The sequence below is a fragment of the Bos taurus genome, chromosome 23 (assembly GCF_002263795.3).
Source record: "Bos taurus isolate L1 Dominette 01449 registration number 42190680 breed Hereford chromosome 23, ARS-UCD2.0, whole genome shotgun sequence".
NCBI classification, from domain to species: Eukaryota; Metazoa; Chordata; class Mammalia; order Artiodactyla; family Bovidae; genus Bos; species Bos taurus.
This window is the reverse complement of record NC_037350.1, coordinates 30,115,571-30,130,990: the sequence shown is the minus strand read 5'-3', so window position 1 is coordinate 30,130,990 and position 15,420 is coordinate 30,115,571. Positions and strand designations below refer to the sequence as shown.

General features: G+C 42.7%; 5 non-coding genes across 5 annotated transcripts; 3 read left to right on the top strand and 2 right to left on the bottom strand.

The window, feature by feature from the left end:
- The first annotated feature begins 3,870 nt into the window (after window positions 1–3,870).
- TRNAT-AGU (transfer RNA threonine (anticodon AGU)) lies at window positions 3,871–3,944 on the top strand. Its single transcript has one exon. It is a non-coding gene; the product is annotated as a tRNA-Thr (tRNA).
- A 701-nt stretch (window positions 3,945–4,645) lies between these two features.
- TRNAF-GAA (transfer RNA phenylalanine (anticodon GAA)) lies at window positions 4,646–4,718 on the bottom strand. The gene has a single exon. It is a non-coding gene; the product is annotated as a tRNA-Phe (tRNA).
- Window positions 4,719–5,402: 684 nt separating this feature from the next.
- TRNAA-UGC (transfer RNA alanine (anticodon UGC)) lies at window positions 5,403–5,474 on the top strand. The gene has a single exon. It is a non-coding gene; the product is annotated as a tRNA-Ala (tRNA).
- A 4,168-nt stretch (window positions 5,475–9,642) lies between these two features.
- On the top strand, window positions 9,643–9,714 carry TRNAA-CGC (transfer RNA alanine (anticodon CGC)). Its single transcript has one exon. It is a non-coding gene; the product is annotated as a tRNA-Ala (tRNA).
- A 4,690-nt stretch (window positions 9,715–14,404) lies between these two features.
- On the bottom strand, window positions 14,405–14,476 carry TRNAA-AGC (transfer RNA alanine (anticodon AGC)). The gene has a single exon. It is a non-coding gene; the product is annotated as a tRNA-Ala (tRNA).
- Between the last annotated feature and the right edge of the window lie 944 nt (window positions 14,477–15,420).

Genomic DNA, 15,420 nt, shown 5'->3' with positions numbered 1-15,420 from the left:
CACTCCAATACTGAACCCCTAGGGATTTGAACACTGTTTCCTTAACTAAAACTTTAAAAGCTCAAGTAATGAACCACCCAAACATACACCTAGCTACTGGATATATAATCAATTAATTCATTTGGTAGATTTTGTCCTAGTTGCAAATCTCCTCTGCATTCTCTTCATTGCTGAGAAAACTCCATTTGGAAAAAAAGAAAAAAACTCAAAAACTCTGTAATAGCTAGCTCTCAGGAATGCTTTGTTTTCCTCCTCCTTTTCTTTCTGTCTTCTGTGTCTTTAAGAACCAGAGCTGTAGCATCTGCTTGGAAAAGTCACTGCAAGGTTTGTAGACATAGTGCCGGGCTGGCGGTGTATCCTTTCATCGTAATTATTGTGAATCCATCCTTTGTGTCTAATTTCCCCACCTGCAGTTAAATTCTCAAGGAAGCACACTTCTCTTTCTCACATCCTTCTGCGTTATGTTTTTCCATTTTATTTGCAGTCTGTGCAGGCAGAGGGGAATAAAATGGAAGGAGGGAGCATTTGAAGACTCAAGGATATGTTCCATAATGGGCTTTTCTGTGTTGGTGGATGCAAGTGCTACTCACACATCCCTTGGCATGCAGCCCTTAGCGCCTATCAACTTTGGGAAGACTGAGTGTAACTATGTCCTTTCATTTGTGCTGCAGTGCCCCTCCTCATGATGTAGCTGTAAGATCAGACTTAGAGTAGGAGGTTCAGAAATAAAGGAGCTGCACAGACTAAACTCTACTCTGCCAACTATTAGGTCCTCGAAGACATCCAGAAAAGGAAGGAAGGTAATTAGTCATGAAATTTTTCTTGGAAGCCACGTGTCTGGGTGGATGTAATTGAGTTGTGGAGAGATCACAGAGCATGGAAGATGTCTGAGGTTTAAGGCTCCCCCACCCCCTACCTCCAAGTCTGAGGGCTTCCCCAGTGGCTCAGTGCTACTGCTAATACATGAGATACAGGAGATGTGGTTTTATCCCTGGATCGGGACGATCCCCTGGGGTAGGAAATGACAACTCACTCCAGTATTCTTGTCTGGAAAATCCCATAGACAGAGGAGACTGGTGGGCTACAGTCCATGGTGTTGCAGAGTCAGACACAACTGAGCACAAGGACCATGTCTGAGCCTCTCTTTTTTTCCTCTTTTTTCTTACTTTTGATTTTGCATTTCTTTACTCATCTTTTCCTGCTCACATTCAAGGGAGACTATCTAATTTAGTTGGTTGCTTTAAGCACTCAAGCATTTCTACTCCAAGGGCTTTGGAATCCATGACTAAACCTGATTGTGTCAGAACAAGGAAAGCTGGGTGGAGTGAGACAACAAAGGAAGATACTGTTCATCCAGGGCAGTAATCATACCAAACCACAAACCAGTTATTGATTCACTTGCAAAAACAATTGAAAGAAGAGTGGAAAGAGAAAAAAATAAGGAGACCATGCACAATTTTCTACCCCAGTTTTCTCAACTGTCTTTCTCAAGAAACAGGTTGCAGACTGAGGAGCAGAAAGCCTGCCCACTAATTTTCTTCCACTCTTTCCTAATCTTCCAGGCTCTACTGAGGGCAACTCAGTACAGTCACCAGACATTAAAGTCTATAGATCTGAGTTATATCTGCATGAGTAGACACTGCACAATAAATCCACTTCTTACAAGGATGCTGTTGCTATCCAAACCTCAATTTATTAAAACGAGTATTCGGATCAGTGAATGTAGAGTTTTCTAATGTGACTGAAATAGATTCTGAGATCCAACTGAGTACTTGGATCTGTTGCTAGAGTTTGATGATCAAATTTAGTCAATAACTCTTTCCTAATTCATATGTAGAAGATTTCTGACCACAGACACTGTCCTCCATCTTTGACGTGACTTGTCTAGAAAACTGAAATAAGGAGGATGGGAATTCCACGCTTTCAAATCTTTGTCATCATATATACATATATTAAGGAAACCTTGCCTGGTACACCTCAGAAAATCACACAGAAAACACTAGCAAAGTCAGGAGCTAAAGGCAGAAGGTTTTGCAGAGCGGGAGAATGGCCATCATCAGCTGCATAGAAAAAAGTGATCCCATCTCAGAGATTTCAGCTGTTTAATTTTATTCTTTCTAATTTCTGTTTCATCTTTCCTGTTATTGCATTCTTGGAGGGAAAGGAATTGGATGGATTTGTTCTCACTGCCAACCCTACTCTGCCGTCCCATATTTGCTCTTAAAATTTTCACTCCTTCAAAGGATAACAAAGAATAGGTACAGATATGAAGTTTTGTTCTGATTCTATTTGGAACAAAACTCACAAGATATGAAGCCTGTAGCAAGAACTGAGAACAAACTCAGAATGTGATAGAGCAGCCCACGTGGGACTCCACTCCAGGACTCCCAGTGGAGTTGAGCTCATTCATTCATGTCAAGGCAAGAAACTGTTGTAAACTACACTTTCTGTTACAAAATTCTAAGACAACAAATCAGCTAACTTAAAAAAAAAAAAGACAATTCTCTGGCCAGATAAAGAAGATGCCAACAGAATGAATCATAATACCTCACTGACAAGGAGATCAAACCAGTCAATCCTAAAAGAAATCAGTCCTGAATATTCATTGGAGGGACTGATGCTGAAGTTAAAACTCCAATACTTTGGCTACCTGATGTGAAGAACTGACTCACTGGAAAAGACCCTGATACTGGGAGAGATTGAAGGCAGGAGGAGAAGGGGACGACAGAGGATGAGATAGTTGGATGGCCTCACTGACTGGTTGGACATGAGTTTGAGCAAGCTGGGGGAGTTGGTGATGGACAGGGAGGCTTGGCGTGCTGCAGTCCATGGGGTTGCAAAGAGTCGGACACAGTTGAGGGGCTGAACTGAACTGAACTGACAGTTTTAGAATCTGATATCTGTGTAATAGATCCAATATAAAAAAGTTTATGGAACCTTTACCAAGCTTTGAATACTGGTGGTTACTATCCAAGGAAGTTAGCGCTAAACTTCTGGAATCAAAGTTCTTTATTCCATTTTCATCATGTGCAAGTTATCATCATTTCCCCCCCTGCTCAAAATTTTGTAATTCTCTCTCTCAAACTGTCTCATTACTATTGTTTCTAAGCCAAGCCTGGTTATTGTAAATGTGATATACTGTGGTAAATCCCCCAGCTTCTGTTGCCTGCCTTTTTTCAAGACTCCAGGAGTCTTTCTGCCCAACCTCCCCCTTTCCTAACCTACCTTTTCCAGATGAAACTTGTCACCAGGTTGCCTTATTTGAACTCACTCTACCTTCTTGATCAATTGCAGTTCTTTAACCTATCTGGCCATCAATATAATCTGAAAAAGTTTTTAAATTACAAAGATTCCTGCCTTATTTTTACTTCATTCAGGAGTTGCGTGATGGGTCCAAGAATCTATACTTTCATCAAGTTCTCAAGCTATTTTCCAGGTCTGGGTGCTATTGACGTTAGTCTATAGCATTTAAGTAATTTTTCTCTCAACCTTGGAAGGTTGCTTATGGTTGACTTTGCTATTATCATAACATTAATGTTAATATATTTAAATTTTATCTATTAATAATATATTAAGCATATATCAAGTAATACTGATATATTTTCATATATATTTTCCAGAGAAAGGGATCTTGCACAGGTAAGAAAGGTCGGAATGAAACTGCAAAGTAGAACAGAAGATAAAATGACTTAGGATTACATTAAAAATTAAAAAAAAAAAATCTTAAACTCGTATTTCCCCTCTCCCTTCTTCCCCTCCGTCTTCTTAAAAAGAGACGAATATATCGTACTCACCTCAGACCCTATTCTGAAATACACTAATACGTAAGCATTCTCTGCCAGAAGAAAACCAGATATGGGTTATAACGTGGGCTCCGTGGCTTAGTTGGTTAAAGCGCCTGTCTAGTAAACAGGAGATCCTGGGTTCGAATCCCAGCGGGGCCTTCCTGGTGATGACCTGGACGTTTCTCCAGGTATACCTTTTGCTCTTAAAATTCGGTTTTGGCAGGTTTTTTCCCCCTACCTTCAATCGCCTTCCACCCTCCAGCTTTGGACATAATAGGCAGTTTCCAGAGGTTTTGGAAACAAAATGGAACTGATTTTGGTACATTCGCACGATCCCAGAATATATTAAGAAAGCAAAGCGCAGGACAATGATTTTAGTACACTGCCTATTTTCTTGATGTTTCCTTTTGGATATGCAAACCACATCTTGCCTCGGGATTTTTCTTGCAATGTTATCTCAGGTACTCCAACCCTAATTTCATGTAAAAGTTAGGGCCTGGTACATATGTATGGGACAAGAGCAAAATGAAAATATAGGTTCCCCTACTCAAAAAACAGGGGAAAGTTATCAGCAAAGATAGTAAAACAAATTTAGCTTTATTTTTTCTTCACTCTTTCGACCTTTTATGGTATTTTAAAATTTGTTACTTGATGTCGCTATAATTAAGCAAAATTAGCATCATAAATTATAAGCATGAACTTCACTATCCATCTTGCACACCAAAACCCACAGAGCGTTGCAATCGCTGTGCACACAAAGGAGAAGCATTTCCCTTGCTCAAGCTCATCGGACGTCAAGTACAAGATCGGGAGGTTTTAGAATGGTTTTGTCCTTTCAGATATAACTAAAACGCTCAGGCTGCCGAAACCCGGGATCGAACCAGGGACCTTTAGATCTTCAGTCTAACGCTCTCCCAACTGAGCTATTTCGGCTCCTCAGAGGTGAGTTTTCCAAAACATCTGTTTTTTCAAAATTGAGATTGTTTTTCTACCCATTTTTAGAATGTTTCAGGCTTCTCAAGTGTTGTTAATGGTCCACAATATTTACCCACCCAAAAAGTTTGGAATGTCTTCTGTGTATGACACTTGCATTCAGTTCCTGGCGATGTGGGATGGTAGGAGAAGGTGAGAAACAGGAAAGTCATAGGGATTCGTTGGAAAATTTTCTGCTCCTCTGACACGGCTCAGAATATTACAGGAAAATATATTTTTTTAATTTCTTAGAGTTCCTTATTTTTTTCTTCTTTTTGTTCATTCTTGCATAATCTTCAAAGATGCTGAGAAAGGGATTAAATTTTGTTGATGTGGGATCAGTTTTCTGCTTCCTGGTGATGATTTCTAGTGAACGGGTTGCTGTCTTTTACGCTAGTCCATCTACTCTGCCATAGTCTTTTGGCCTAGGTCTGACCTGGCTGAGAAGAAGCTAAGAGCAGGAACAGCAACAGTTTTGATTCATAATTTACTATTCTTGGGCAAAAGCCATTCATCAAAAAACTGATTTAAAAATTGTAGAAGTCTCCGAGTTAGCAGAATAGATACTCTGGCAAAAGTCTTGCCAAAGAATACAGAAAATGGGTTTATTTCCTAATATATGGAAATAAGGGAGGGTTGTTACAGGGGGATGTAGCTCAGTGGTAGAGCGCATGCTTTGCATGTATGAGGCCCCGGGTTCGATCCCCGGCATCTCCATCTTTTCCCCCTGCTCTTTAATGTACATTATATATGTTCCTTCAGTCCTGCGCACTCTGCTCTCCTACTTTTCCACCTTTCCTTACTTTCCCCCCCTCACATGGAAAGTAAATATTGTTGCTAGAACAGCAGAAGGAAGAAACAAGAGAAAAAAAAAAAAAACAAAAAAAGAATAGTCTTATTCCACATCTAGGAATGTCACCAATTTAACCAGCTTTTTCACCTGGACTATCTTAACAATACAACTTAAGAGAAAGAAGATCCAATGTAAATGGGGGTAAGGGAGTGGAAAGAAACTCATGTGCAATTTAGTTAGCCTGAATAATCCTAAAGATAGTAGTCATGAAAAAAAATGCCGGTGCTGTGAGCAGGATTCCAACCACTCCTGGAGAAAACACTTTGGACTGCAAACTGAATGCCTTAGATAGACAATTATTCCTGAACTTTTATCATATACCTGGAAGAGAACACATGAATTCCAACAAGGGCTCCTGTTTCTCCAGTAAGAGCCTGGAAAAAGACAAAGAAAGCTCCACCACTGACCTGCTTTGATTTTGGAAACAAAGTGATGTTCTTCCTCTGCCATTAGAGAACACCTGACTTTAAAATAAACTCAAGTAACAGAGAGGTCTTGGCTTCTACAAAGTCAACCATCTCTCTGTTTCCTTCCCATCCTTTCCACTGAATTCTCGAAGAGTTGAGAAGCAGATGCTCAGCAGCAGGTATGTGCTGTTGGGGCAGGAGACATTCCCTTTCAATAAACCAGAGCCCATGAACAGTATTTCTGCTCAAAGTTGTCCTTTGGGGACTGGTGGAATTGATGTTGTTTTCTTTTACAGATGGCTTAAGAGATGTGCAGCTTCTGCAGAAATAATCACTTTACCTGGAAGCTGATGGTAGAAAATGGGACTTTTATTGGTCTTCTTCTAAGGAAAAATTAGGACAGCAGTAACCAGTTTAAACCAAAAAAAGAATGAGATCAACCTAGATGCAATCTCATGTATTAATAATAACCTCCTTATCTATTAGAACTTTTTTCAGCCATGTCATGATGGTTCAAACCTGTAGCCCCTGCAGTGGAAGCAGTCTTAACTGCTGAACTGCTAGGGAAATTCCATTACCTCCATGTCTTAATGTGTAGCTTTAAGTTCTCACTCTACCTGCTTTGGGGGGCCATCTACTCCTAGCCACATAGATGTCTGAACCTGAGGTTCAGAGATGTCCACAGAATTCCAGCTTCAGGTTATATATATAATATTTGTAGGTAGACATCCTCAAGAGGCTATCTTGTAGGCATTTAAAATATGTTATGTACAAACCCAAACTCAACTTTATTTCCCCTTTATTGTCCCACCTTATGTTCCTTATGCAAAAATAAATCAACAAACCAATAATAACAACAAACAGAATTCCCACCACTTTCTCTATTTTTACTAGCTTTGTGAAACACATCCATATCTGCATAAACCAATCTACTTGCAAGTCTTCCTAAGTGTTGGACTTCAAAAAGAGCCCTAATCCTGTATTAGTCTATCAGCGTCCACCAAGTTTCTCCCTTGCCTTTCATCATCCAAATCACTGTTTTATTTATCTAGCTGATCCTTAAGAACCTTGAAAGTTGCCTTCTTGTTTCAATTAGGACAGAGCAAAACATCGCTGAATTGTATACATTTATGCTTTCTCATCATTCTATTGCAGCCCTGGATTTGTCCCCTCAAGACCCTGCTTCTCAGAATCCAGTCAAAGCCAACAGCAGGATGTGAGAAGTGGAGCAACACCCTAATGTGCTCTGAAGACATTCCTGGAAGAAAGCCAAGTTCCATCTGGCTTCTGTATAAAAGTTGGAAACAGTGTAGGGGAAAAATAAAAATGACTCCTCAATAAGAATCAGGCAATCATCAGTTACAGAAGATTACTGAAGTATAGGGTCTATGTTGTATGTAGCTTACTAACAGAACATAAGCTAAGCATGTAGGGGAGTCCAGGGAATCTTAGACTCCATTATTGCTTTTTCCTTTCCTCATCAATGCCGTATTTCAAGAATACATCCACCTTTCCCCATTTAAAAAATTTTCTTTTATCATTTTTACCCCTTGCTCACATCCAAAGTAAATCCATTACCCAAAGGATTGCCCTTAAGCGGATCTACTTCAACTCTATGACTCTGACATCTATCAACCTAACTGCATCAGTACAAGTAAGATAAGAGGAAATAAGACAGTGAGCCCATGCCCCCTTTTGTTATATATCACAGTTTACCAAGGAACAGGAAAAAAAAAGGATACAAAGGGAAGGGAAAGAGGCTCATAGTCAATTTTTGCTAATGGATTCCTTTGTATTCTCAGCCGTGTCTGTGTCAATTGAAAGACTGAAGGCTGAGAAACAGAAAACCTACCCACTGATTTTTCTCTCCTCCCATTTCCCTCTCACATGGATTGTTGCTAGTAGCTGAAATTACCAAAGCTGGCAGGATATCAAACCCCAACTTTCTCAAAGTGAGGGAACAAGGCAACAACATCTCTCAAGGAATGTCATGCTTTTCAGACCTTAAGTAGAGAAAATTATTAGTAATGACAGTAGAGACTTGGTCAACATAGCTCAGTTTGGAAGAGCTTTAAAGGTTTGGACTAAAATCTGGAATCTTTTCCCATGGTTTGAAAAGCCCATAGTTTGTGTCAAAACAAATTCTCCTTCCTGTAACATGTCTCCCTGATACAAACGCTTCTGAATTCACTTGCTCAAGAAAAGGGCTTAGAAGGCTAAAACAAGAAAAATCAGAATCGAGTGCTTCCATCGTCCCTGCCTTCACCAATAAATACTTTGTCCAGTATTTTCAAGCGATTAAATGAAAAGCTTCCTGGGTTACTTCCGTCAAAATCATACGGAACATCACGATAAAGATGTTCAGTATAAGGTTTCGGACTTGTTTTGGAAGCTGAAAGAACCCCAGTGAAAAAAGAGCGATTACTCTGCTCTTTCCTGAACCGTCACTTCTATCTGCTTTGCTTTCCAATTCGAGGACCGCCTCGAATTGTCGTGTTCTGAAGATTTCTAGGGTTCTTTTTAAAAAGTATCTATGGCTGTGGTAGGTTTTCGCATTATGATAATGGGTTCTCTCAGGGAAACCAGTTTGACAGTTTGCTAGGTTCCCCAATCTTGTTTCACCACCCTGCGTTTGCCCTCTCTTCCCCCAGACTAGAAAAATGTCAGTGCTTTTTGTTGTTATTGTTTTTGGCTGCCCGGCTGCTACTGCTGCTAAGTCATTTCAGTCGTGTCCGACTCTGTGTGACCCCATAGATGGCAGCCCACCAGGCTCCCCCGTCCCTGGGATTCTCCAGGCAAGAACACTGGAGTGGGTTGCCATTTCCTTCTCCAATGCATGAAAGTGAAAAGTGAAAGGGAAGTCGCTCAGTCTTGTTCGACTCTAGCGACCCCATGGACTGCAGCCTACTGGGCTCCTCCGTCCATGGGATATTCCAGGCAAGAGTAGTGGAGTGTGGTGCCATCGCCTTCTCCGTTTGGCCGCCCTAGGATATCTAGGATATCTTAACTCCCCCACCAGGGCTAAACCCCGCGTCTTCAGCAGCGAAAGCACTGAGTCCTAGCTACTGGGCCTCCAGGGAATTTCCTTGTCAGTTTCTGTTGTTGTTTTTAAATTGATAGAACCTTAAAGCTTCCCCCCACCCAAGTCCTTTGAGAACAGCCCTCAAGAAGTGCGGGACCCCTGGCTTAAAATCAGAATTGAAGACAGTCTCAGAACACGTGGTAGTGCGTGAGGGAAAAATGCGAGTCAGCTGGGAAAAGGACATTGGCAGAGCATCCCACCCTACCTGCTGTGGCGTTCAGTTCGGCTACCTCTGTAAAGCACTTTGTCTGAGCCGGTACTGCTGAAAATTTGTGTTGGAAATCTGTGACTTCTTCTGGTGAAAGAAAGCAATTGTCACTTATTTCCTCTGTGTGAACCTTGGAGCAGGGTAACTTTCCCTAGGAGTGGGAAAGTCCTAGACTCTAGAAACTCCGTCAATCGGACTATAACTTTACTGAAGCCGCTAGTAAGTTCACAAGCGGTGGAATTAAACCCAATGGATTTTCTCCACCAGAAAATAAATCCAATATCAAAAGAAAAGTAATATTTTATAAATGACCCCCCCAAAGCGCCTCAATAGCAGGGGGTGTAGCTCAGTGGTAGAGCGCGTGCTTCGCATGTACGAGGCCCCGGGTTCAACCCCCGGCTCCTCCATCTGCGTTATTTTGTCACGTTCCTTTGCCTCTTTTTTTTTTTTTTTCTTTTTTTAATGTAGTCCAATGGATTCCCTTTAATATTACACCATTTCTACTCCAAGGACCTTGGTGCCATCCAACGCGGGCTTTCACAGAAGGAAAAAAAGAAGGAAGAGAAGAAAAAAAGAAGGAAGAGAAGAAAAAAAGGAACCACCCTCATCGGCATCTCCTCTGTCAGAAGCACCAAGTCTGCAGTCGTATCAACTGACCCATTCATTTTGGGCCCCATTTGAAAGGATCCCTAAATGGCAGGATGGGGAAAGGAAGGAAATAAGAACAATTAAGCAGTTCCTCGAAGTTTTCTTAGTTTTTGAGCACTGGCTGGTCTAAGAGGGGAGGAACAGAAAAGCTTTCCTCTGGTTTCCTTATGCCTTTCTTTCCCCAGCTCCCACCGCTGTGCCCACACCTGCCACTCCTGCCTGGGCTGCAAAGAATCCGAGACAGGGTGCAAGGCAACAGACCCCTAGTATTTCTTGGTGAGTGAGTGGAAGTTGGCCCAAGGTGAGGTGGCACTTAGCAAAACCTTTGCCATGCAAACGTTTAAAACATGATTTGAAAGAACTAGCTCACACTCATTTTATTCCATATTAAATCGACTTCCACAGGAAATTTACACAAAATGTGTACTAGAAGACACTCTCTAACTCCCCACCACCCCCTCAACCAAAACACCTAACTAAAGTAAAATCTCAGAAACCTTGCAAACAGCAGATTTAGATTCCTTACCTTTTACATTTCCTCACTGAACTTCACTTTTCTGTTCTTGTTATTAAATGAATTAACAACACCTCATGTAACACCATACTGACATCCCAGATGTGGCCAAAGGTATTTGGGTGAAAATAAGAAGAGATATGTAAGTTGCTTGTATTTAACAAAACAGCAAACAGAAACCACTTATTTAGAAATCAGCACAAACTACTGAATATCATTGCTCTGCACTTCGTTTTCTGTGCTAGTTGAGTGTTGGGTGAATGTACAAAAATTGTTCCATATTTCTTTACCAAAGACTTTGCAAGATAACTTTTGTATTAGAAGACGGCTTTCTAAAACATGAAGTCAACATTTTTTAAATAGTGTCTAATTTCCCTCATTTGGAGAAACTAAAAGCTGACTCCTAGTTCATTCAAGATCACAAGAAAGCAGGAATCTGTCAGAAGCTCAGCTTCCTCTGGATTCAAACCCTGGACAGATGCTCAAACCAGCCAAGCCACAAAGCCCCTTCCCACCAGGGCCATCTCTGGGCTGTCTCCACTCAAGTATGTTGCAATGCTGCTGTCTAAACCATTTCAGGGCAAAGATTCAATGAATAAGTTTTCTTTCTCTTTTTTTCTCTTTTTCTTTCATTCTCTAGACTCCTGATACGGGCGAGTAGACAAAAGAGTGAAAAATAGCTTAGGCCACCTTTTTCTATTTTGCCAACCATGGATTTTCAGAGTATTTTTCCTTTTGCTCTTCATTATCCTCACTCTATTTGGCGTGCAGCCCTTCTACTCCCTTAGTGAATCTCTCAGGCAGCTGTCAAAAGCCATGAGACATCAGAAGTTCCCATAAAGAACACTCTGGTCACTGTAACCCATGAGAGAATCCATATTTTGGATGCATGTTTCCAGGAGAAGGGAGTATCTGAACCCTAGTACTGTGAAACCTCAGCCATGATATGCATGCCCATGTTAACTCAAGTGCCCTCAGCTGGAACTCTGAATGTGTTGCTCCTTCTCTTGGTAACCTCCTCCGGATGGCAGATTTCCCACATCATCACATCAAGGGGCCTGTACCTCCAATGCTTCTGGCTATGAACCCCAACTGGAAATGCTAGAAGAAAGGTAAAAAAGAGCAGAACCTGAAAAGTTTCCTGGGGAATTTAGATCCAGATGGAAAGAGAAAACGGTTTCCAAATAAAAAACACTAAGTATATGTTGCTGCAAACAGTCTCTCTAACAAACTCTGGAGCCCGGCAAAATTGGGTCAGTGGCTTTGTCTTGGGGACTTCACCAGTTTTGTTTCTGAGATCCACAAATATGCATAAGAGGGGTATTAATATTTCAGAGGCTGAGCAAGAAAGGCTAAGAGAATTAACTTCTATAACAACTTTTCCACCCCCACCCAATGCTCTTGGACATATACTTGAACCTCAGTCATCCCAGAGGTATACTGAATAGATGCTTTCCTCCTGTTGCCAAAATCTGTGGTGACCAAATATGAGCGTTAGGAGTAATTCTAGATCATTGTGTCTTCTCTTTCACTTTTTCTCACAAGGCAAATCTGTATTTTTCTGAATACTGGAATCAATTATATATCAACGCTTTTATTCCTCCCTTGCTCCTCCCCTTCCAAAAAAAAAGCCTGAGTGAAGCTCAGTTGGCTCTGGAAAGTCCCTAAAATAAACCCTTTAAAAAAAGTTGTTTCTTATCTGCTTGGGTCTTAATTGCAGCATGCAGATGGGACCTAGTTCCCTGACCAGGGATGGAACCTGGCCCCCCTGCACTGGGAGTAGAGAGTCCTAGCTCCTGGATCACCAGGGAAGTCCCCAAAGTGAGATGACTTGTAAAACTAAGTTGGTGAATAATATAGGCAGCCTGAAGAGACCCACTAACACAGAGATAAACAGTTTTAGACTAGAATACAATGGTTCCCAAACCTGGGAACTGTGGGATGACTTCATAAATATATGTATTCCCATCTCTACCTTATGGCCCCTGAGCTCAAAGAATCATGGGATAGGGGTGCAGGTGATTATTTTGTTGCTTATCTAGGTTTGAGAACTGTTAACCCAGACAGTTAACAGTTTGAACTTTTGAACCGTGGTATTAGATAAAACTCTTGAGAGTCCCTTGGACTGCAAGGATATCAAACCAGTCAATCCCAAAGGAAATCAATCCTGAACGTTCATTGGAAGGACTGATGCTGAAGCTGAAGCTCCAATACTTCGGCCATCTGATGTGAAGAACTGACTCATTTGAAAAGACCCTGATGCTGGGAAAGATTGAAGGCAGGAAAAGGGGACGACAGAGGATGAGATGGTTGGAGGGCATCACCGACTCCGTGGACATGAGTTGGAGCAAGCTCGGGGAGTTGATGATGGATAGGGAAGCCTGACGTGTTACAGTCCCTGGGGTCGAAGAGTCAGACGCGACTGAACAACAGCCGAGATAGTGGAGCTGCGGGAACTGACGTGAGCTGCGGGGAAACAAGTAGCCAGGAGAAAGCGGCGAAGCGGAAAGAAAAGGGCAGGAGGGCAGGTAAAGTGAAGGAGAAGGTGGAGCAGTAGGTGATGAAGATGGGGGTTGAGGAGGGGTGTGGGGAGGCCGGTGGCTGTGGTTGGGGAGACAGAAAAGAGGAAAGGGCCAAAGAAAGCTTGGGACTACGTCTTTACTACGCCCACTATTTGGTTGACCCGGGAGGTAATTTGCACCTGTGTTGCCTCTGTGTCTTCTGCTCCCTCTAGGGGTGCAGGAAACCAGAAGGTTCTCTTCCTCCTAAGGGAGGCGGCTTAAAAACGTTTGTGCCACAGAAAGGCCCAACCCATATTGCCTAAGACTCGCTTTGAGAAGGACTAGCTGCTCTTTCCAACACGGAAATAACTTTTTTCAACCATGGATTTTGGAAGCCTCTAAGTTTCGTGAGAAGTCTCTTTCCCATGGACAGTATCTTAAATACTCTTTCACCGAAAAAAACCCTGGGAGCACAGCGCTCCATGACTGATGATTCAACCGACATTTTGCTGCCCAACCAAAGTTCAGTGTGTGGCGAGAGTGTATGGGCAAGTGGGAAAAGAAGGTCGAAAAGGAAAATTTTCTCTGGATCCTGAAGTCTGTTCATTGACACACGCACAGCCGAGGGGGTGTTGGGGCAGGGGCGGGGAGTAATCTAAAGGAATTTTTCCAAAGGCCCCTTTCCGCTTTCTCTTTCAGTGTTTTTCTTCTTCCCTACTTCTACAATCCGGGATACTGAGATTCGATCCCTGGGTTGGGAAGATCCCCTGGAGAAGGGAATGGCAACCCACTCCAGTACTCTTGCCTGGAAAAACCCATGGATGGAAGAGCCTGGTGGGCTACAGTCCATGGGGTCGCAAAGAGTCGGACATGACTGAGCGACTTTCTTTCTTTTCTTAGTAAAAAAATGAAGTTAAGAAGAATGGACCGTGCATGGCGTGCTTGGTCCTCCGCCTTCAAGGAGACCGATTCTGAGCGAGCCGTTCTTGTACTTCAACGTCACTTGGTTCCTGGCTTTTATTGCACTGAAGTAACCTGATTGGGAGATCCAAGGAATGTCAAGCCCCATGATTAAATGTTGCTGCTAAGTCGCTTCAGTCGTGTCCGACTCTGTGCGACCCCATAGACGGCAGCCCCCCAGGCTTCCCGTCCCTGGGATCCTCCAGGCAAGAACACTGGAGTGGGTTGCCATTTCCTTCTCCAATGCATGAAAGTGAAAAGTGAAAGTGAAGTCGCTCAGTCGTGTCCGACTCTTCGCGACCCCGTGGACTGCACCCTACCAGGCTCCTCCGCCCATGGGATTTTCCAGGCAAGAGTACTGGAATGGGGCGCCATCGCCTTCTCCGATTAAATGTTACACAAGTTAAAAAGGTGTACGCACAGAAACCCCCGCGGGGGTAGAACCTCAACAGTGTGGGAGGCGCACGGAACTTGTGGAGGTGCTGGGGATTGAACCCAGGGCCTCGTGCATGCTAAGCACGCGCTCTACCACTGAGCTACACCCCCTTGCGTAAGAGCACTAGGATACTGTCCCTTGTTATTTTTTTTAAATCACTGTAGGAAGGCGTTGGTAAGATCAGTTCAGTCGCTCAGTGGTGTCCGACTCTTTGCGACCCCATGAATCGCAGCACGCTAGGCCTCCCTGTCCATCATCAAATCCCGGAGTTTACCCAAACTCATGTCCATCGAGTTGGTGATGCCATCCAGCCATCTCATCTTCTGTCGTTCCCTTCTCCTCCTGCCCCCAATCCCTCCCAGCATCAGGGTCTTTCCCAATGAGTCAACTCTTCGCATGAGGTGCCCAAAGGACTGGAGTTTCAGCTTTAGCATCATTCCTTCCAAAGAAATCCCAGGGCTGATCTCCTTCAGAATGGACTGGTTGGATCTTCTTGCAGTCCAAAGGACTCTCAAGAGTCTTCTCCAACCCCACAGTTCTAAAGCATCAATTCTTTAGCTCTCAGCCTTCTTCACAGTCCAAATCTTACATCCATACATGACCACAGGAAAAACCATAGCCTTGATTAAACGGACCTTTGTTGGCAAAGTAATGCCTCTGCTTTTGAATATGCTATCTAGGTTGGTCATAAGTTTCCTTCCAAGGAGTAAGCGTCTTTTAATTTCATGGCTGCAATCACCATCTGCAGTGATTTTGGAGCCCCCCAAAATAAAGTCTGACACTTTCCAATCTTTCCCCATCTATTTCCCATGAAGTGATGGGACCAGATGCCATGATCTTCGTTTTCTGAATGTTGAGCTTTAAGCCAACTTTTTCACTCTCCTCTTTCATTTTCATCAAGAGGCTCTTTAGTTCCTCTTCACTTTCTGCCATAAGGGTGGTGTCATCTGCATATTTGAGGTTATTGATATTTCTCCTGGCAATCTTGATTCCAGCTTGTGCTTCTTCCAGCCCAGCGTTTCTCATGATGTACTCTGCATAGAAGTTAAATAAG